Below are 23,910 nucleotides of genomic sequence, written 5' to 3'. Positions count from 1 at the left end.
GAGAATTCCCGGAGGCGTTTTTATGTTGATGCAACCGAAGGAAAACTCGGACGGGCTCTGCAGGGACAATGCCGGAAAATCGGGAAATGCTTAGCGAAAGTAGAGGGAATCGATGTCCCCGTTTTACTCTTGGAATCCGCTGCGCTGACGAGCACTACTCGATCATGTCGAGTGCTGACGCGCCGAATAAAAGGCGGCGAATTTGACGCCGGTATACATGTTTTCCCTTCGCACAATTACACGGTGATTGATACGCTTGCTCGCGCGCACATGCGGCTCTTGTAATTCCGAATGATAATGAAAAAGACATTACAAAATTTGCCGCCTGCGACTCTTCGGCCATCGGTATGATGGACGATTTTTATACTTATGCAGATAGTATCGACCTGCTGGTGGGAATTTAAAGAGGATTCGATGCAGCGTTGTATGGAGAGGTTTGCGAGGCGCGATTTTTTTAGAAAAAGAAAAATTGCTCTTGCAAAAAGGGCGCGCTTTATTTGAAATTTCGCTGAATGTTTCATATAGCCGTCCTAATGAGTCGCATTTATTTCGAAATTAGTTTGGAGGCACAAAGCTTTTTTGCGAATATAGCGCTGACGCAGTAGATTGCAAATTTAAATAACTTGCCTTTTTGAAATAATAAATAATACCGGCCATTTGAAGTATCATTAAGGCCAGGGAGCGCTGGTCGAAAGTCTTCTAGAATGGAAGTTTCCTCGCAATTAGAAATTAATAAGCTGCGCGAGCATAATAAGAGAAAAATTATAGCCTGAAAAAAGGAAGTCTACTTCAGGAAGACTCGTTATACCGGGAATGAACCGCGTTCGTTGTGGCGCTTTTTAAAACGTTTTAGCGCGAATCAGACCAAACTGAAATTAAAGTTGACGCGCATGCATTTGAAAGTATGAAACTTTTAAAGCGTTCGACGAAACGAGATATCGCTGCGGGTTCTAAAACACATTAAAATTCTACGCGTGGATACGCAGTTATTACGGCGTAAAAAGAACGTTTTTGAAAAAAATTCGTACACGTTATACAAAGTGCCTCGGTCGGCGATCCGACGGATTTAAGTAATTCAGACGACCATCGCGGCATTAAACTCTTGTACATTTCGCGCGTAAAAATATCGGCGCGAAGCACACTCGTAAAAAGTTTTCTTCATCAAGCAATATAAGTCCATAAAAAGGCTGCACGCAATCGTAAAAGCATCTCGTAAAAATGGCAGAAGTCGAGCTTGTCGCGTATAAATTATAATACCTAATTCGAATAATCAAAACGGCTCACCATCGCCACTGCAAATAGCCTCTCTCTCTTTCTCCACACACCCTCGGGCGGTATACGCTTTTAATGACGAGATCAGGCTTAAGGCATTCGCGCGCGGGGTTAGACGCTTATGCTTTTTTATCGGGCCATAAAGTAAGTCTCGCGACGAGACGAGTAGCGCTAAAATGTTTTTCTTTCTCGTCCGCTTAACCGCGCACGTAGCTCTGTGGTAGGTATACACACATCGCGTGGTTTTTTTTTCGGCCGCGCGCACGCTAACTCGATAAAGGCAGAAAAACCTCTCCGCTCGCTCGAGTGCGAAGATATAAAAATCCGCGCCAGCTGAGAGCCTGGCTTTTCGGACCTTTTATTTTTAGACGCGTCGAAAATTATTACACGCTCAGGCAACTACCTGGCCGTCGATTGTTTCCGTTTATCGAACCGAACAATTGGCCCCGTTTTTTTCGCAGATAGGAGGACTAGTAGGATGTCGCGCAGATTACGCGGCACAGGCGATCGCTGTTTTTTTTTCTCCGTCATAGTTCGCGTTAGCCATGCGTTGATGCTCGGGAAGAGAGGCTGTAGGCGCGTTTTTCGAATTGCGCGCGTGAGAGCCGGTGATGCATGTGCACTCGCGAACTATAGCTTTTTTGCGATTTTTTTATACGACGGGCTTTTGTACCTCTATATTTGTTCTCTGCTGGCAGATGCCGAGAATAGTTGATCCGGAAGATGAACCGGTGGGAAGTAATCTAAATAGCTGACTGCGGACGCGTGCGGCTGTTGTTGTTATCCAGTGCTATGATTGAGTTTGGTGTCCGGCTGTTGGGGTTGCTTGATTTCGCTGAAAGTTTGGCTTCTGTAAACGACCGGGTGCTTTGATTTCGTATACGAGAGCGCGGAAGCCCAAAAATACTTGATAAGATTCATTTCATTACAGTTAGCTGATTCTGTGACGTACGTGGAAAAAATATCATACACCTCTTTGTCGCTGCAATCAGAGAAACGATCGAAAATACGTCCTTACTCTTCGAATCAATTTCACATGAATTCTCTTGATTCGAGTTGAGTCGTGCGAAATACACTCGGGATCGGCCGTTATCGATTTCGCGATAAACGTTCATTGATGATTGGATTTAGTTCTGACAGACGTCGATGCGACAGGCGTTACCTTCTCTTCCAAACTTTCACGATACCGTCGATTTATTCTTCTCATCCTCACCCCAATAAGTTGTAAAGTCTACTTTGGAACGGTACTCGCGGCTAATTTGCGAGTTGTCGTCAAATCCAATCCTTTGAAGCCCAAGAGCAACCAGAACACTTCCAGGTACTTCAACGTGGAACGAATTTATTACGCGAAATTTATGATTTCGCTCTGGAGATACGTCGGATAGGGAGCTAACAAAGGAGGCGTCAGTTATAAATGACGTTCAGCCTCAAGGGGTTGAAGTGGAAGCCGAGTCCATTAAAAAATCTTGGATATTCCGACGGTGCGGAAAATAACGGGGTTGAGCTAGAGCCATCGCTAGCGTTACAAGCACGTGTTTTTGAATACCTATACCGGTAATAATCAGGTACACGCAAATTGTGTTATGTCGAGCGCGTTTCGCTCGCGGCACTAGTTTCTTGTGTGTGATCAAATTAGTATTGACGAACCGAATGCATGATTAATTTTGATTACGGAACGAATTCATAAAGCCGTGTATGTAAAAGAGTTATACACAAATATTGCAGTGTATGCGTGTATGGTAATATCGGACGTTCAATTAAGCGAAACGCGTTGGGTCTCTCTCTCTCTCTCTCTCTCTCTCTCTCTATTTTTTCATATATTCCTGCGGCTGGATTCTGTTATTGCACTTGTTCTTCGAATTCGTTGATTGAACAAACTGATCCTTCGATGAATAAATTTGAATAATAAGGCCGAATTTACATCGAAATAGAACGATATCGACAAAAAAATTATCGTCTCCATGATTCGTACTTCTCCTGCACATGTGCTATATGTGCAATACCGCGATCATATTTATCGACATTCTTCTCAGCGAGATTCCAGAATGAAATCTAATAGTATCCGGGGAATCCAATAAGGCGCAAAAAAGCATAGGATTAAACGCGGGACAGGGTATAAAAGTCACTCGAATTCCGGATGGAAAATAATGAAACTCTGTAAACAATGCTAATCTCGCAGTTGCGAGGTGTTAAGCTACTTCGAGCCTAACAAACTTTATCGTAGGTATTCACTTGCGATTATGCTTTTGAAACACAAATACATTTTTGCATTACTGATTTCTCAAATTATATATACCTTTTCAATTGAATAGAGAGTAGCAATGCATACTCTTCGTTCCAACGTTGCGTCTGGAAGTATAGGATAATTCTATGATTGGATTATACCAATTAAGAAAGTTTTATAAAGAAGCTTATAAAACTCGCTGAATTTTCTTCCCGTTTCTGATAAAGTTGCGAGAGCTAAGTAACGCGTTTCAAAAGTTGGTACGAAGATTTTAGAGTTTATAACGCGCGATATCACATAAATAAAACTTGAGATATTAAAAATGTCTGCTACGTCAAAAACGGATCGAACCACATCAGATTTCACCAAGTGAGGTTGCGGTTGCTGTGGAAACTCTGACATTAATTGCGCGTGAAGTGCCAAAGTTGCGTTGAGGGGGTAAATGAGCGACGATGCAACAAAGGAAATTTTTCAGCAGTCGAGCGCAAAATGCTCATCCGAGGCTCGCAGTCTTGGTCGTTTTGCAGCGTCGTCTCGACTTACAGCAATTTCGGCCCGATTCTGTCAGCAGCTTCGGATTACAAAAGCTCGGGCATCGATTCGACCCTGGTCCGTTGGACGCGCTGAAACAGTCTGCACCTTCTTCGCCTCTCGCGTATATACCTCGTCCCTCTTTTTATCCGCGTCTCTTTGTCACTGTCAGGCAGTCTGCTACTCGTGTGTGTTTTCTGTCCTCAGTCTTCGTCTTTTATCGCGGTGTCGCCTGCCTTTTTTGTTAGACTCACTCGAGATCTTACTCTGATTTTTATGAAATTTATAGTCGCAGATATTTGCTAATATCAATGCTATCCATAAGATTATTAATACACTTTCTCTTGCGTTGCAATTTCATGTATTTCATATTTATTGAATATCTTGAAGCTACTTGATGCTCAAGAGGTTCAAAGTAGAAATCAATATTTTATTAACTAATGCGTTTCACATGGATGCAGTGTTGGATAAATTAAATTGTGACCTTATACTAATCTAATTTTTACTAGAGCTCAATGGATTGTTGAAAACACTGATATGCGATATCTATCAGGACCTACGCGCTCCTACTTAACCTAAATAGAACGCCGTAAATGAATTTCAATCAGTTTTTAATGAAACAAAATATCAGTTTAACTCATATACCCAGAAGAAAATTATCCACCTGACATCTCACTGGCAACGTGTGTACACGTGCGCAAATCGTGATACGATTGCTTTACAATAAATTAAAAGCGCATTTCCCGTTTCACGTTGATAAAGCGCTTACGACGCGATACATTATTATTTGTTAATTAAGAATGCATCTTGAAGCGTGTCTCTCCGAATAAATTCTTTTTCCTCTTGCTCTAAACGCCGCTTTCGCATGCTTTAATTTAATCAACAACGTCAACGTGAACTCGGCTTATTGAATTAAAATTCAGAATTAAGATTTATATCCGCTAAAACTGACGTTTTAACACACACACACACACACACACAATTTTTTTCTTCGTGCATAATATCCGCCTCACGTATAGCCATTCTCTCGTCGGTTCAGTTTCAAGTATCTCTGGACAGTACCGCTACATTTCTATTTCTCTCGACCGCATCGCACGTTTTCGCATCTCCATCCATCCCGGTACAATTTATCCCCCCCCCCCCCTTGCGCGCCATCATTCTCCATCTCCTTCTCTCCTTCTTTCTCTCGCGACGGCCGGTACATAATATACAGTCTAGGCACCGTCCCGCTTTTTTCCCGAAAATCCGCGCGGATTTCAGCCCTCTCTCTTTCTCTCTTTCCAACATTCACCGAGGCCAAACAAGGGCGAACGAGCTGACGTGTCGATTAATTAACACGTGACGGATTTTCGAATTTAGCAGCGACGATCCGGCGCTCTTTAATCGCGCGAAATTACTTCCCAGAGACTGGACCCACGAATCGATCCTCTATTTTCGTCTCTCCTCGGCGCATACGTGTGTCAATCGATACGTCGAGAGGGGTCAGGAGGGTTTGTGTGTATACCGCTGCAGAAATTTTCGACGTTTCCGCGCCCTCCCACGACGCGACGTGATTCCGTTCCCGCGCGCACGTGACTCGGCTCTAATTCTCTCTTTTTTTTCTTATTCGTCTCGGCCCTCGAGGAGAAGAACGCGCTATGCTCTCGTGGTTTAGATGTAACTTAAAATCTCAGGTGAAGCGATGCATGAAAAATTATTAGCTGAGAAGCGGCATACACGCGTCACACGTCCCCGCTGTGCTTAATATTCGAGATGTATCTTCCCGGCGAATCTGACCTTTCGGGTATTCAAATGCATGAAACAAAGGCTTTGGTGACGGTTTTTAGATGGACCCTCTGAGTTATTATGTATCGGTCGCTGATAAATATGCAACGACTTCGCGTTAAGCCCAGAGCGATCGCTATTAATGGAAAATCTATTCCGGTCGCGGTGATTAATCAAACATCGTGGAGTCGTTTCGGGCGAGTCACCATATCACCTTTGGACTTTCTCTCTCATCCTCCTCAGGTCGTGTACGACGCCCTGCGGTGACGAGAACTCAATGCGGGTGCAGTTTTCTCGTCGGTATTTGTTTACCGCGCGCAAACAACGTGCGGTCAAAGTGTGCCAAGTTCTGAACCGGTCTTCACAAATATGCCGACTTTGTATACTGCGCAGGCAATTTATTCGTCAGCGCGTCCCGAACGACGAGTCGAGCTGCGACTTCAAAGGGAAAGTTCTGATGTTTAATGAGTGGCGTAGTCGGTTCTTTTACGGCTGATGTATTCAAACGATGCGATTTGATTATTTGATGCTCAATGATGTTAGTGTGTGCTAGTAACTCGAACATCGGGTTTAAAAAGGCAAGACGCATCTCTCTCTCTCGGAAAATAAATCGCCGTTCTCTTGTATAATTCACGGCAAGCCGCTAGCGTTAATAGACGAGAACGAAAATAACGGCGTAATTTCCTAAATAATTGATAAAACGGCAGTTAATCTTCAGCACAGAAGCCGGAAAAACAGGGGACCAAAGAAGCCAAGTCAGGGACATCGGCAAAAAGTTCGACGCAACGCATAACCATCTCATGCCGATATATATATATATACGAGAGAAGAAAAACTTTCTCCCCAGACGAGGTATTTGTCGTCCGCTTATTCCAACGGTCAATCAAGCCTCCGCCTAGGTAATTAGCCGGTTCGCTTCGTTTCGTCGGCAGCGACGCGGTCGACGAAGCAGATAACGCGGAATACACGGGAGAAGGGAAAGGGGAAAGACTCTGCCGCTGCATTGATCGCCCCTCACTTTCTCCCCAGCGCGTAAGTCGAAGGTATTTGTACTGCTGCTGCTGCTGTGGGCCGTCATAAATATCGATGCCGCGCCTGCGAGAGCGTGAAAGAGAGGGACTGCGCACGAAACGTCTTTGACGCGAATATACCGCGAGATTAATGGGAATGTTGTTTGTGTGTGTGCGGGTGCGACGCAGTTAAACGCACGTGCGCGTGTATCCGGCGCGAATTCAAAGGAAGCGATTGGGCAAAAATTGCCCGGTAACGCGTTGAGAGACAGGTTGAATGATGGGAGTAAAATTGGTGGATTGACTCTGTTATTGAAAATCGACCGTTCGATCGGTGCACGTTCCAGCTCTCTTTTTTTTTTCTAAAACACGCCTATGTTTTCGTTATGCTTCGGACGAGTTAAGCAGGTTACGTTGAAAGGCTTTCGAATCAGTGTTAATTTTATCATCTTTTATTGGGACATAAAAAAAGGAACCGCCGAGAGGCCTGCATATCGTAAAGTTTACGAGACGGAGGGTCGAGTCCATACGAGGCTAAGTTTCGCGGACGTGCGCGAAAGTGAACGACGCACAGCCGGAGGTTATCTGCATTCTTCATGAAAGAGGTTATCTATCTTAGAAATACCTCTTGGCTCGTAGTCGGCTGGGGCAAGTCTCACGTCCACAATTGGATTAGGGGGGGAACGCGCCGGAGGTTGAGCGGTCTGATATACTCCCTTCGCTTTGAGTGATTTCGCTGTGCGGCTTCTCCGTCGTGGCTCTTTCTGACCCTATAGTGTGTATAGCTATACACATAGCTCGATTCGGATTTTTCCTGTGTACTGTATACAGCTCGCTCACTTTCATCTCGACGCATCCACGTTGCTTTTTCTTGGGAGGATAATTTTTTCCTCCGATTTTTCGCACTTGGTATACCGTGGCGCTATGAGGGCGAGACAAGTATTTTCGTGGTTTCTTTGTGAATACCACCCGCGCAGGGGGGTTTGAGTTATTCAGCGGCGTCGGAGTTTGAAAGGTTTCTTCATAAATATGCACACAATTCTATTGTTTTCTCGTTTGTTTACCACTCGTTATGCAGAGAAAATTTCGAATTACCATTGGTTTCAGGCGAGTTCAGAGCCGACCCTCGCTTCTTTTCAGATGTAAATGTATGTGCTTCGCGAATGGCAAGGCGAGAATGAGGATGATTTTGGAAAGTTTCGCGATCGACTGTGTTTCATTTTTATCTCAAATTCTCTGTGTATCTAAATATATGGCGTATAGAGGCGTCTTTGTATAAAGCTCCAGATGGAAAGTAGCAAGACCTTAGTGGCGGAGCACTAAGGATAAGAGTATTTGAAAGCTTTTTTGACATCCTAGTTGGAAAAACTGGTTTCGGATTCTATATTTTATTCACTTTGTTTAAGATTTCGTATGATTTATTCGATGAAAGAAGTCCTTTATGAATTTCATCACGTCCGCTAAAAGCTGACTGTTGCTCGTTAACGGAGTTAATATCCACATTTTTACCTTTGTTCAACATCAATAAATTGTAAGTAGATCCTCTAATGAGAATCTTACTTTCTTTAAAAAATATAATTGCTACGATCGATTCTACTACTAATTTATTATTTCAGCAATGCAACGTGTTGAATTTTACAAAGGCTATTGCATCGCCGTCAAAAAAGCCTTTTTTTGCAACGTCCTTGCTATTCTAAAAAAGAAAGTATATAATTAGAAACGTAGCGAGATTCAACCCTCATTTGTTACGTTAGGCCAACAGAAATGTGGGAAAGAAACACACAGTCCACTTTTGGCCGGGTCCGTGTTAAAAATCAGCTACTCCGAAATGTCAAGTGCTCGTCGACGATGTCAAGTATCTTAAAAGCCTGTTCGGATTCGTTAAAGGGAAAGGATGGTACACGTAACTCTATCGCCAACATTAAAGTCACGAACTTTCGCGGCGGTCTATTTTTTCACTCATACGTATAAACATATACCTTATTCGTCCAATTAATTTAAGCGATTCACATATCGATTCCTCAATGCTAACCCGTATTTTTTTCGTGTTCCAGGTAAGCCCGAAATTCTTCCTCCGAACTCTCTCAGCTCCAGCTCAAAAACGTAAGTTTAACAAACTCATCGGCTGAAAAATCAATGTTCGTCAAAGGGCGAACATGCGAGTCGGCGTAGGCACATAGTTCGGGGCTGACTTTTTCATCGATTACGAGTCACAATGCCCTCCACGCGCGCGATTATTGAAAGCCATCCAGGCACGATGACAACGTCGACGGCACCGCCACGATGATTATGATGGCGATGATGCCGTGCGCTGGGGCATTTGGAGAAATCGCCGTGCGCCACTCGTGCGGCTGTGTCACCCCATTCAATTGGCGGGATCGCTATCCAATTACGCGGCTCTCGTCGGCGCCGCGTCGATATATCGGCCGGAACGCCCCGATTTCGTACGGATGCTCAGCTCTCTACACGCTTGGCTCTCTCTCTCTCTCTCTCTCTCTCTCTCTCTCTCTCTCTCTCTCAGCCATTGTATTACAAAAAAGCTCGAGAGTGCTGCAGCGCTGCTTCTGCGGCTGCCTCCTCTGTGCCGGATAGATTTTTCGAAAATAAAAGATTTCGAGCGTCGTTTAATTAGAGTCGGGCTGTATTCGCTTTGGTGAAACCGGGTTCTTTGAAGCCGCTGTTGATTTTATTATTAATAATCCCGCTGGGGTATATTTCCGCGATTCTCGCTGTGGGAAATATCGATGTTCCGCGCGCTATTTATTAATATTTGCGCTTTGAGAAATCCGAAGAATTTTTCAGAAAGCTTGTAAATAGACTTTTAATTCAGAGAAATTCCGGCTTTCAGGCGATTATTCGCAGAGTTTTTCGCACGTAAATATTAATTAAAGCAAAGTACGAAAAAAACCACGGTTAGTCGGATGAATTGTTACGTTCGAAGCGAGTTGATTCGGCCGGACGTAAACATGCAATAACGCAAACACGAAGCAAGGATTGAAAGCGCTTCGATTTCCCTATCTTGTCAACCCTTGTCTTGGGCTCGATCTTTTGGACGCCCTGGGCGTATTTTACAGAATCGTCGCGTGCATTTCCATTGATAACGTCGAATGCATAAAATATTCCGGTATGATGAAAAAGCAAAGACCTCGTCTTATGAATACGAAGAGCCAAAGACGCGAGTGCTGGGAGATTGATTGCGTTCTGGAAAAATTACTTTTCAATCGACGAGCCTGGTGTATACGGGTAAATATGTGGCGGAATAATTTTAAACTTTTTGAATATTTGCCGCACGTGCGTGTGGCTTTGGAAAACATTTAATATTCAGGCAGATAAGTGTGGCCAGCTGTGTTTGTCGCGTGTGATATCGAGTACCCTTCAGAATTATTTGCCTTATGCCGTACAATGTTTCGTGCCATGTGTGTACAGCTTGTAAACAGTCCCAGAACTTCACTTCCCACAACAGTATTATCTCTGCGAAATAAAAAAACAGTCTGTATTCGAAACCAATCGGAAGCATTAAAACTCGCTCGACGAGAGCGAGGTTCAATGCGAGGCTATAGTCCTCCTGCAAAGGAAAACGTTTACGGAATCCCTCGTCGGCACAAGGCCTGTATTTCATTGCAGCGAAGCGTATCAATCGAGAGCCGCTGTAGCGCAATCGGAAACTGCTGCATTTCTCCCTCTTGCGCACGTCCAAGCAAATGATCGCCGCACGCGGCCATTAGAGCAGTTATATAGTCCCAGCTTTGAGGGAAAACCCGTTATCTTCTTGCCGCCGCTAGTCTCTCTCTCTCTCTCTCTCTCTCTCTCTCTCTCTCTCTCTCTCTCTCTCTCTCGGCTATATCCCGGATTTCGAATCAATATATAGACATGCTTGTATGCAGATCTATATTGGCTTGGTCTCTGTGGCGACACGCGCCGCAGCTGTGTACCGCGCTCTACAGCACGCGCGTATAGGGCTTGTTCAGCAAATATACCTACCTACTGCCCGCGTGTACTTCAGTCGATCTCTGAGCAACTCGAAAGCTCGGCCGCGCGGTCACGTATATGCCGCCCGTTTCGCAAATACGGACTTCCGTGCGTGTATATACTTTTGCAGCCTTCGAGCCCTTTTGAGTTTCTCGGTTATATACGGGCTGGATGCGATGTTGATAGATCGAAAATGAATGTAACTTTGGAGGCGTTGTCGAAAAAAAGAAGATGTTTGCTCGAACTGCGTGCGAAGCTTTTGAGCAGTTTAAGGAAGAAGAGAGTAGCTTGAGAGACACTCGAGTGCTGGCTCTTGAGATAAGGAAATGCAATTAAGGCGATGAATCAAATTGACAAACTTCATCCGCTTTGAGGAGGCGCTGAAAAGTGTAAAAGTTCTCTTCAAATTAACCATAAAGGAGTATGAAAGTAGCCTTAATCCTCTTTTATTAAATGCTGTTACACTACGATGCAACCGCAAATGCGACATGCTTTAACGCGAAAAGTTCAAAGCTGCAGCGCAATCGAATTTTTCCATCCTGCCGTGTAAGGAAAAGTCGTGCGCTTAGCTTTACAGCGCGCGAGTATATGTCGATTAAGTAGTTTTGGTGCTTACGATTAGTGAAGTAATTCAATGTTGCACGACAAGTTGTACAAGATGATAATACGTCGCGAAGATTCGGACTGAGGGAATTTTAAACGCCGCGTAAAGTTTCCAAGAACTCGTGGCTATACGTATAATTCGGAATATTTTTAAACTCGTAAAAATCTTTCCTGCTTTTGAAGTAATAAAAAAGTAGTTAGGTTGTCGTTCGTAGCTTTCGTAATTTGCGTCCGAGTGCAACAACGATTTAAAACTCTTATACTCGCTTTTAGGCGAGTGTACTAGAAATGGGAAGGATGAAAGACATTTGCATGCGAATGAATGGTTGCTTTTAAGTATCTATATTTATCAAAGTTGTATTTTTATAAAAATTTTATTATTTGCGCATACCTAATCGTTAAATAGGTGATGAAAATTCTTCATATTCCAGATAAAAGAGAGAATTATTTTTATGGGATATTTTGTTTGAGTAGAAAGCATAGGTCGTAAAATGAGGAGCAGTCGTTACCGCCGAGGTGCTTTTTCATTACGCGCTCCCGTGATGCGAATACCCGGAAATCCCTTTATATCCACCACTGCCCTTTACAGTCGCATATCAATACAGGTATATAGATTGATAAAGGCGGAACGCTGCAGTCGTATGGTTTTCATAAATATACGTATCTCGAAAACTCGTGCGGATGAATATATGCGGATGCGACGATGTATAGAATGCCGGTTCTGCATCGGTGATCAAGTAACGTCAGGCAATTAATACCTCTAGACCCAGCTCTGAACTTAATTAGACTAATTTATACGGCATCGCAGCAATAACTTTAATTAGGATGATGATAATGGTGTAATGAGACCGTATTTAATATCATCGCCGGCATGAAAGTTCCCAAGAGTCCATCTTGAGCACTGCGGAGATGAAAGGTTTAAACAGAGAGAGCGAGTCTATCGGGAATCAGGCGGAGAGCCGCGATACAGAGGCCGATCGATACCGAGCGAACCCTGATCTGGACCAAGTAAAAAAAAGAAACTTCGAGCCGGTAGCTGCAGAGGAGTATAGCGCAAAAGCAGAGGCCTCTCCTCTAAACCAAGTCCGTGTGCCCCGTCGTACACAGCAGTACCTCGGCTACTTCGAGAACTTGCTTTTCTCTCTCCTTTGCGTTCCATCCTCGACCTCCTCCAACGCGCCACACTTCCGTTCGCCGCTATATACACGGCGTAAGCAAGTTTTTCTTCCTCCGGCAGCCGCAACTTTTCCCCGATACAACGGGCCTTTTTCTCCCTCAATTTAAAGTTCCAACGCCTTCCGTCGCCGCTGGCCATTGTTCCGCGCCAGATTAGGCGCGCTCGTAAAGGCGAGTGTAATTAACGAGAGAGAGAGAGAGAGAGAGAGAGAGAGAGAGAGAGAGAGAGAGAGAGAGAGAGAGAGAGAGAGAGAGAAGAACTCGCCTAATACGTACACGGCGAAGGCGATGGGAGAGAAGGGCTTAGCGCCGGGAGAGAGATCGATGGAAAGGTCGCACTACTTTAGTTTTCTTTTTTTTTGTTGGCGATTGGAAATTTTCTTTTTAATTCTGTTGCTTCGCTGGCTCTCGCGGCTAATCGCGTACAGGGAAATGAGCGGGACCGCTGTGTGAACTCCCCGTTGCTTCTGCTCCGAGCATCAAGGTGGATTTTTTTTGAGAGAAACAGAGCAGGTGGACGAATCGTCCGAGCTGTTTTTTTTTTGCGATGCAATTTCAAACGGGCGAGTGTGTCGTCTTCGCAACAACGGCGCCTAATTGAATTTTCTGAAATTAATTAGAAAGTAATCAATTAGCAGCACTTAATACTTTTTTCCGTTTCTTCTCCGCTCCTCTGCCAATTAGAGCACCGAGACATTTTCCAAGCCGGTACAGGTGGTTTAACTCCTTCAAAGCTTTCTATTTATTTAAGATGTAAGAAATGCTTGTTTCGTTAAACATCGTTAAGCGCGCAGGCAGCTTCTATACACAGTAGCAAAATAAAAAGAAGATTCACTTTTTTTATCTTCGGAATAAAGCTACGCGCGCGTTGTTTAACTTTTACTTCAAACAAGCCCAAAGCTCGCTCTAAAGCGAGGGCACTTAATTTTCATAAAAAAGAATCTCCCCTCGCGCACAAAGTGGAAATCCGGCTCGTAGATAGCCGTATTAAGGTCTGCGACTCCCTATATACTTCCAAGAGACATTTTTTTACATATACGCTCTTTTGTCATCCCCTCCTCGTGTCATCGAGCCAGGGGACGAGCATGTGTGTGTGTAGCGAAGAAAGATCGAAGGCTGAGAAATGAGAAGCACCCCCGAGATGAAGGAGCGGGAAAGCAAAGAGTCGGAGAGGAAAAGAAGGATATACTGCGCCTAAAGATTATCGCGTGTTTTTGCCGCAGCGTCGGGAACTTTAGCCATACTTAACCTTCATCCATTCGCACGCGTAGGAGAGCCCTTACGTGATTCACTGCGCGCGTGTGTATGTGCGTATGCGATGAATTTACGAGTGCGGCGGAGGAAAAATGGACCACGCCGACGTCACGTTTTGCTGTCGTGAATAAAATAAAGTCTGGTTTGCTATACGACGACGTATGCGGGATTTTATCTTATTTTTTTGCTAGCTTCGCGGTATTAGGAGGTTCGAATGTGACCACTTAATTTTTTTTTTTACAATTTTTGGCATCGCCTTTGAATGTCTTTAGCGAGCTTGTTTTCAAAAGCCAAATTTGGTGTTGTCGATCGTCTTTCCATTCAAAAACCAGTCCTGACTACGTTCCATACAAAAATATTCCAATAACCCTATAGCTTGGCCGAAATTCAAAGAATTTTACTCGTCGAAATTCGGGTAGCGCAAGGTATACGAAACATAACTTTCCCGGTGCGGAATTCAACGCAGTGCGTAATTTTGCCTACGCACCGCAGCGCCGCGCGTATTTTCCTTTCTTTCCTGTTGCTTTTTTTGGCCCGATGCTTTCGCTTTTCGCACCGACTCCATGTGTGTATACGTAGAGAGGCGTGTACACGGCCGGAGAGAAGGAAGAGATAGTGCGCAGGGTACTATACGGTTTCTTCCCTTTTGGCCGCGTTTCTCCGGGCGAGGAGAGCGCGATTCATGATACGGGAAGGCTTTTCATTAGTGCCGATGAAGTACGTGCCATCGAGTGGGACCAGAGGCAAAGAAAGACTCCGGAATCCGCGCGATAAAGTAGTTTCTTTTCACGTTATTTATGCGGGGAGCGTAGATACGTTCGATGCTTCGTTGCTTTATTGAACTGGCCGACTTGATGGCTCGCGAGTATAATCGCTCCGACTCACGTCAAAGTTCGCAGAGCGAATGTCGTAATTAATAAGTTTTCGAGGAGCGCCCCCTATTTTCAAAGGCTTTTCAGGGGATCGCTTTGATTTTGAGAAAAATTCCTGTAACGAGGTATGACGCGGATATTTTTACAACTTTATTCAGCGTTCATGCAGAGCGGTGATTAAAATTATAAATTCGAATGCGCAAAATGAGGGGAAAACGCAGTTTTAGAAGTTTTATTGACAGTTCGTAAATTCATCACGCTCTGCCTCGAAGTACGTAATACGAGATAAACTCATAAATATTAACGCGAAATAACGGTATGCGTTTATGTACGAAATTTAAAACTCTGGCAGCGGTTTAATTTCGAGCTAATGGGGTCAAACATTTTGGAGCATCTCTCGAATAAAACAATGGAATGTATATCAATGTGAACGTGGAAATTATTTTCGTGCTTTATTCGCACGGAAACCGAATGTCGCTTTATTTTTAATCAATCCCTGATAGAATCTGCTGAAATTTCGTGAGTATTAATGACCTTTGCAAACTCTGTTTAATGTTATAAAAGATTAAGCTAAAAGTAGCAGCAGTAGATTCAGGCAGTTATAGCGTGATCGGCCGAAGTACACGCAGGAGTCAACGAGGCTGTATTGGTATAGGTGTCACAGCGCTATTTATACTTTCTGCGCGTGGATGTCGGTTGGGAGTAAATCGAAAAGTGCCCACGCGCCACCTAGCGTTCCCAGCCAGAAACTACTTAAAAGTTCAGGTAGTGGGGGAAGGGCCAGACCAAAACCGCTTTGCTTTCCGGCTCCTGAGACTTGGCGCTACGACAACGGGTTCCGCGTATTACCCGTGGGCATAATAAGCGCAATTAAAATTGAAAAGCACGACAAATCCCAGTACCTCGCGAATTTCCGTCCGCTCTTATTTCCGCAGCAAGAACTGGGACACGGAGTCTCCTAAAATACACTCGTTCAAGCACGGCACTGAGCGCCAGCAGAAAAATGAAATGACAGATATAACGTCCCTTAAACCGCTGATATTTTTCCCCCGCAAAACGACTACTATACACAACACGCACGGCTCAACAATGGACAATGACACAGGCTCGGGCATTGTTTCGGCCATCAAGCCACGTAAATCACATCTCCAGCAGCAAAACGCAGCGAAAGCATTTGCCGGCAGTTCTCGTATTGTCCAGTAATAGCCCACGGCGCGTCCTTTATCACTTCCGCTGCATAAAAGCCGCTGCGTACGCGAATGCCAAAACATCCGCGTGTACCGATTCTTCGAGAGCAAAACAAACGGAATGTGGACCGCCAGGCTATTAATAAGGGATGCAGATAGATGAAGAGCAAAAGGGCTACTAGGTCTCTCTCTGTGCGCGCTCGCGAGAGAGAGAGAGAGAGAGAGAGAGAGAGAGAGAGAGAGAGAGAGAGAGAGAGAGAGCGACCTCAACCTTCTATTATTACCGTTACCTGATGTATTTATACGCCTCGGCGAAGGTGTGGGATCGATAACTATTCACGGCTCGCTCTTGTATACATACCTGCACTTTTGTGCTCTCGAGTGTACACGTGAGAGTGGGCACGTGTGTGTTTGTGTGCTACTGTGGCATAGACAGCGACTTCACCCGATGCGAAGCAGTCGGCCATCCGGAAGTGAAAAATAATTAATTTCGCAGCGGCGTTATCGGTGCAGTATTGCGAAAGATAGAGCGAGAGAGAGAGAGAGAGAGAGAGAGAGAGAGAGAGAGAGAGAGAGAGAGAGAGAGAGAGAGAGCGATGCGGTCCTTAATCTTCGGCTGACAGCCGGTTCGACCCCCTCCCGTAGCATTAATTGCGCTGAAATGCAAAATTAAAGAAATGACTAATGGTCCGAGGGACACGCGCGCTGCTTTAATAAAACAGCCACAGCCGCAATAGTGTCTTTTCTATCCGTGCTGCTGTCCGCTCCGATTATGCTCAACCGCGATAGCCGATCATTAATTTCGTCGTTTCGAATGAATTTGTTTAACCCTTTTTTCCCCTGCACTTCGCGTGGTGTGTCATGATTTACGAATATAGGGATGCTCGCTTACAGTGTAGAACATGAATGGGGTTATTAATAGCTTTTTAGAGTGTGGATTTATGCTGCGGACTTTTTTCGGGGATGCACGGAGACCGAAAGGATTAATGGTTCTTGATTTCGCTGCGTCAGAGGTGATGATGTTTGTTTTAATCAACCCTATTGTTTCGCGAGGTCAAACGGTTGCTGCTAACTAAATGCAAGAATGTGTCACACGATTATTTTCCATTCATCACGCGGAGGACGCGTTTGTATACAAATTATTCACGTTGAACAATCTCGAAGAATCAGCGTATAATACCCCCAAGGCACTCCGAGATACAAACGATATTTAAAGACCCAGTCTCTCAAGAATCCATCCTTCCAGCTTACACGGACATATGAGAGAGGCCTTCTCCTGTGTTTTTCGTAGTCCATCAGGCATAATGCCCGGCGATATATCATTTCCGGGATAAAAGTCGTTTTTCCTCGGACGCGCGTATAAGTTTATATGGAATCTCGGTAAATCTGCTTTACCACGCTGAGATTTGTATTTCCTCGTCAAAGCTTTGCGTGCTCAGGCCCGGCAAAGTGGATTTCCCGAGTTTTCTCGCGACGCGCGTATCTTCATAATGTCCGTTTTGCCCCGTGCGGATCTTTCGGGGATTTTCTTCAACGATCGTCGCCCGCCCCAACTATACGTTAATCTTTCTCTTCTCCTTCCTCTGGAATTATTCATGCAACTGTAGATTCTGCTTAGGGCTGGCCATGCGTTTCAATTCTTTGGATGTCACGGCTGGATGGAGGATGTGTAAGGCAAATTTAAAAGGAACGAGTGCGAGTGATTCGTTATTTAGAAAGTCTTGGCAGTGAATTCAGTGAAAGTTTCGTAATGAAAGGATGGTACTTTGCAAAGGAGCTTTCAATAGCCTAATCGAGTCGTCGAGCTTTTTCTCGGAACCGGTAATCCATTTGAAAAAATTGTATTAATCAATTCTAAGCTACGGCACAGTCGATCGAATTATTCCATATATTTTATTCAAGTCAGCAAGCTAAGACTAATAAAGTTAAAGGGATGAAAATCATCTTTCAACTTTTAATTTCCATCAAAGCCGAATCAATGATCTAGATTTTCCATTACAAATCACGAAGCCCGAGATTCGGCGAGTTCTAACGAAATCCAGTCACGTCCGGCGGTAAATCTCACCTTCGCTCGCGTGTATAGCGGCCAGTGTAAAGTATAACTTTCACTACATCAATATTTCACGCCCAAGTTCATCCTTTACCTGCCAACCATCGATAATTCCCAAAGCAAACTCGGATGTGTGTGCGGCCAGTCGTATCATCGCCGAGATTGCCCGGCGAAAAATCGATAGTTCTTTAAAGTTTCCCAAAGTTTCTCTGCAGCTGGCGCGACTGTGTCTTCGGCGTGGAAGCCGATGTGTATTATACAGTAGGGACGGACAGCGTCCCGAGCGCCATACGGTCGGTAAATTACCCTCTAGGCGAGCGCGACGAGGCTTTTTGAACTCACCGTAAGATAGAGACTATGGGGTGTTTTTTTATCAGCTGAGCTTTTTCTTCTAGGAGCTCGTGATAGCGCTGCGCGAATGAGTGGTGTATACCTGTTGCATTCGGCTGCTTTTAAATACGTAAGATAATCCTTGTATAATTTGACGATGCGTTGTGATATTCATGAGGTGCTTGAAAATTAATTGTCGTCTTTCGTAAACTCCCGAATCGCTGTTGTTTAATCTACGAGCGCTGCGATAATTGGGGTAATCCGTAATTTGGACGGATCGAATTTAAATTTGAATGCTTCGATCAATAAGAGATTAATGTGCGGCAAGAAATGGCAATCTGCGTCTACAGATATAGAATCGGGGAAAACGCTATTGGATTTCTCGAAGCTAAATGTAGCCTTTTATGAATTTAAATTTCTTTGATCGACGCATATATAATCTGAGTTTTGATAAAATTTGACGAGGGTTCAATCGTGTTTTCTAAGCTGTTTCTAAAGGTTGTAATCGGAATTTAATCTTCTCGACTAATTGATTTTCGAAGAGAAAAGTAATATCTCTGGAAAAAATGGAATAATAACGTATCAATATCGATATTCTACATGAAAAAAAAATAGAAGCATCGGATCGAACTGCTAAATTAATATTTGCGCTGAAACGCAGCTTCGATTACACTTTGTTTATAATCGATAACACAGAAGTAAATATTAAATCAAAATTCAAATAATTCCCTCCTGTATGTTCATTAAAACCCTTTTGATAAACGAAACGTCCACCCGCTAGCGAGATATCAAAATAATTCAATCCCAAGCTCCAGTAAAAAAAAGCTCGTAAAAAAGGGGAACATTATAAATCAACGCGCGCAGAAATCTGGAACGATGAAAACGCTATTAGCATCGGGGCTCGACCCTCTTTTTCCCACAAAGTTCCTCGAATAAAATCGAGCGGTAATGAAGAGATCTCAATCGCGCGATTCAAATTCAAATCCCACGTCCGCGCGCGTCTCTTGCTCCCTCCCCAGAGGACTATAAAGATTCCAGCGCCGAGTCGTAAAAATTTTCCGCAGAGCGGCGCTCTCTCACAGATCGTTATAATAATTGCAGCAGCATCTCTCTCGGGGAAAGTCAGTCGGGGGAGAAGAGGGTGAAAAAATTTAATAATGGGTTGGCACTTCCGAGCGGTCGTCGCGGCTCTGCGATGGGGGAAGTTTCGAAGTATTCGCTGGCAGACGCAGCAGTCGAGCCTTGGCACATCTTACTCTAGGCTGCAATAATCAGATTCTTGGAACGACTTTGCTCCGTCTCTCTCTCTCTCTTCTTATTCTCTTTGTCTCTGGCTCGCTGTTTTTTCCTAGACCGTGGATCGTCTATGACGGGGCTGTGCTCTTTTTATTGTTTTGACTATACCTCGAGGCCTCGTCGTTTCTTTCTCCGATGAGATGCGTGACGTAAAGCAGCGACAGTAAAAGAAAATGCGTGAGCCTCTTTCAGACTCTTGCATTTTTATAACGTTACGCAGGGGCTTCGACAAGGAAGTACGGAGAGTCTTTTAAGAATTCCACTTGTGATTCGATAACTCGATTTAACATAAGGCGCTCGCTCTGAAAGTTCCTTGCTAATTCGGAAATATACTGGGGTATAACCGCGTTAGACTCTTCTTTCAAGAGGTTCGCAAAAAAGCAATCTCTCGCCCTCTCGCTCGTAGTCGGAGATTTATTTCAATATCTTGAAGAAAAATGTCGACGCAGTGTGCTGGCACGCGATGACTAATCCGTGTTCGGGCTGATCAACTCCCCGGCTCCGCATTTCTGGGCTCCAGAGGCTCTAACTCGCAACTTCAATCAAGTAAAGCCCCGGGACGAAACAAACAAGGCACAAACAGCGCGTTCTCGCATTTGTCGAGCAAATAGGACTGGGAGCAAATATTCATACGCGGCGGCGACCGGCTGACCGTGTGCGACTTGTTCTACTGATGGCCGGTTGCTCGGGTCATAACCCGCGCTCATAGGACAAGCTTTGCATGCGTTTGATTCCATATGCATGTCGGTACGATTGCAAGCTTTCCATACAATATTTAACTTTTATTTCTTGCTTCCCACAGTAAAATTGAGACCTCTCAGACCTCCTTCGTAAAGCTCAACAACACGCTCGCGCAATCATCGGCATCGTAATTTCGCGTTCACACACCGTAGGGTTAACCGCGCAAGTCCCTGCGTGCGCATAACAATGCGAACTTAAAGCTACACAGGCTCATCTCTCTGCTGCGCCAGTCTCGTTTTGCATAAACGCGCAAACTTGGCGACGTCGCGGTCGTCTACTCGTAAAGTCGCCTCGTTGGCACGAGTCGCAGGACATTCGTCTCTGCAGCCTGACTGTACACTATACTCGACTGCGCTGCTGCACTGCGCGCGCGGTTTACGGCCGCGCGATGCTAAACGCCAGGGCCTCTCGTCGTCGTCTCTTATCGGGAGTAGAGCCGCGCCTGTTTACATTTCCTCCGGTGCCCAAAGGAGTTTTACGCGCGCGTTTCGCCTTAGCTCTATTCTACGCGTCGCTGCTCCTTCCCCTTGATTTTTACTCTCGGGACACTCTGCCTTATGTTGTAAGGGTAGAGAGAAAGAGAGAGAGAGAGAGAGAGAGAGAGAGAGAGAGAGAGAGAGAGAGAGAGAGCGAGAGAGAGAGAGTTGGCTGCCGCGCTGTACTCGACTCTTGGCATCAGTAGAGGCTACTTGCTTTTCTCAAATTGGAATTTTATGGATTGTTTTCAAAGGATCACGTGTGCGCGAGAGATTGGACGATGGCATTTTCTTTATGCTGAGTTTTATGCATGCTTTGATAATGATTATAGAATTTTTCCATGAATGTTTTACTGCGTGCGCGCCGCTAGTCTCCTTTTGTACTGCAGCTGCCGGCTTAGTCTGTTTCAGCCTTCGACGAGAGGTCCTTTTATGTTGCCATTATGGCTTACACTTTTTTTTCATAGTTATCTGCGCGATTCGTTTTTCAATACTGGCCCGTCTTCGCGACTACGACTACATTTTCCGCTGGTGGTTTCGTGGATAAAATTTCCCCGCAGACGATTTCCTATATTCGACAATCAAAGGCGAAAAAGCCGAAAATTCTAAAACAACGGCAAAGCCGTGTCGATGATTGCCCTAATGCTTAAAGAGAACGGAAAAACACGCAAACCTAGGTAGGTCTCTACCACCGCCAGTTGCTGCTAAGGGGCGAAGCATCGGCGCGGACCGGAGGCTGTAATTCGTCTGTTTCTTGGGTCTCACTTATCGGGAGTTCTCGGTACGTTTGCACGTTTTTCCGTTAATCTAACCTTTATAGGCTTAAAGAGGATGGAAAAACACGCAAAACTAGGTAGGTCTGTACCACCGCCAGTTTCTGCTAAGGGACGAAACATCAGCCCGAACCAGAGGCTGTAATTCGTCTGTTTCTTGGGTCTCACTTATCGGGAGTTCTCGGTACGTTTTTCAGTTAATCTAACCTTTATAGGCTTAAAGATGATGGAAAAATACGCAAAACTAGGTAGGTCTGCACCACCGCCAGTTTCTGCTAAGGGACGAAGCTTTGGCTCGAACCGGATGCTGTAATTCGCCTGTTTTTTGGGGTTCACTGATCGGGCGTTTTCGGTACCTTGCATGTTCTCTTGTGAATCTAGCTCACATATATCTATACAGGAACCCAGATTAGCTATCCTTAAAGTTTGATGAAATTTGAAACGGCCGTTCCGTACACGAGCGAGTGTATTTTTAATTTCGAATAACTTTGGAATTTTCAACCTTAGTTCAGACGCTGTTTGCATATGTCATACTAGGTTAGTGGATTGTTAAAAAAGAGCTGGATTTGAAAGGCATGCAGCTTTAAAAGAAAAAAAACATGCCCGCCTTCAAGCTCGATATTGTGTGAAAATTCATCCAGTATTCTTTTGGTTCCTGAAAATGATTGCAGTTTTCGGACGTTATACGTGTCGGATGAAAAAATACGGATTCTCTTTACGTAGAGAAAAATCAACAAGCCATAGGCTACGTCGCAATAACAGTTATGAAACTTCAATTCTTTTTTTGAATATTTAAAGCTTAGTTTAAAAACAGACGAAGAAATCTGTTCTACGTTCTGAAACTCCCGCACGATTCCGAAAAATTCCGCGAATTTTTCCTTACTCACGACTGATTTTCCTATTCCCTTCGAGTACACCGAAATCCTTGTAAGAACAATAAATTATCCGAGCTGGTTCGCAGGGAAAATTCAATTCCGCCCCCGGGAAAAATGCCGAGTCTACGTATCAAGTCTCCCGAGGAGACTCCTGCCGCATTCAAATCCGCGAAACGACTGTTAGTAGTACAAACACGCGTAGCGTCAGCCTCGGCATCCCAAATAGTTACACGAGCCCGCACCGAGCAGTGACTCGCTGAAATCACCACACGCGACTCGAGAGAACGAGTATAAACGGCATTGCTTTTATGTACTTTCTCGAGCTTCTGTCGTCAGCGTCAGGCAGCGCTCGTTTGAGCTCCGAAGAATCGAATTAGTCGCACTTGAGGTAAAAGGCGAGTCGACTTCGCTTTACCCGCTGCGGGAAAAGAACGGCCTCTCTCGCTCTCGCTCGCACTTGTACTAATTTCTCTCGGGCGTCGCGGCTGCTTGTCACGGGTCATTGACTTTCACGAGCTTCGCGAGGGCTTCGCGGTGTCGGTGCGGTTGTGCGCTGCGCAAAAAAGTTTTACGCTTGTTCGTTTGTTGTGAATAAGAACTGAAAGTAAAGACTTTGTATGATTGAATAAGAATTTAAGGAGATTTTATACTCGGGTGATGGATTCGTAATCGATTCATATCGACGTCAAGCATCTTATACGTTGACACAGCAGTAGAAGAAGAATATTTTGTTTTCAACGCTATAATCAACGGAATTCCAGCGTCTGCGGAAAACTCAATTCCTCCCAAAGAATTTAATTACAACCCAACCGTGTGCTACGGAGAAAAAAGCGACACAAGTGGAATCAAAAAATTCCGAGTCCCGCCTCGTTTTCTGGCTTCATTTATTCATCGACCCGAGGCTAATGAAGCAACTCGAAGCTGCCCATGGCTATATAACGCGTATCGCCTGATATCGTATTGTCATTAGGCATCGAGAGATATTTTCTAGTATAGCACAGAGCAGTCGGGTTACTCGAACGACTCATATACAAGAACGTCGGCTCTGCGAAGTGCATGTCTGCGGGCAATTCATCCGGCTGATTGGAATGAAATGGGACTAGAATATTAGACTCTGCGGCGGCGCAAAATGTGCGCATGCATATATGCCGACGATCTGTACGTGCTCGTGGGAGCGTCCTTGCACTTCGCTGGCGTCGCTGCGCCAATATCGCTTTAATACCGTCCTCTCGCTCCTAGTGGGCTCTTATTAATTCTTTTATTTTTAGACCGCGTCGTCTCATGGAAATTCGGCGTCGAATATGTTGAGGAATGTGATAAATAATAATTTTTGCAATACCAACCTGATGAGTTCGTACATAAGAAGATGAATGTTCAGATACAAGATTGAAAAAGGGGGCGCAATTTGTTGGCTTTGAAATGAAACTCGTCTTCCAGAAAAGTGTTTTGCAACGCAGTGAGACTTTGCGCAGCTACATGACGCGATAAAATTGAATTACATTCTTCT

At 44.6% G+C, this 23,910-nt stretch overlaps 1 protein-coding gene across 7 annotated transcripts in view; it reads left to right on the top strand.

Moving 5' to 3' along the window:
• LOC100121029 (calcium/calmodulin-dependent 3',5'-cyclic nucleotide phosphodiesterase 1) overlaps window positions 1-23,910 on the top strand; it is a 151,341-nt gene that overhangs the window by 3,223 nt on the left and 124,208 nt on the right. The window contains exon 1 of one of the 7 annotated variants that reach the window (XM_016982148.3): window positions 7,182-7,406. The exons of the other annotated variants lie outside the window; for them this stretch is intronic. The gene's annotated coding sequence lies outside the window, so the exon portion shown is untranslated. Of the gene's footprint in view, window positions 1-7,181; window positions 7,407-23,910 lie in introns of those variants that run through there. 7 annotated transcript variants of the gene reach the window in all.

Source organism: Nasonia vitripennis, chromosome 2 (genome assembly GCF_009193385.2).
Source record: "Nasonia vitripennis strain AsymCx chromosome 2, Nvit_psr_1.1, whole genome shotgun sequence".
Lineage (NCBI taxonomy): Eukaryota > Metazoa > Arthropoda > Insecta > Hymenoptera > Pteromalidae > Nasonia > Nasonia vitripennis.
The sequence above is the reverse complement of the archived record's forward strand: the minus strand, read 5'-3'. Positions and strand labels throughout refer to the sequence as shown.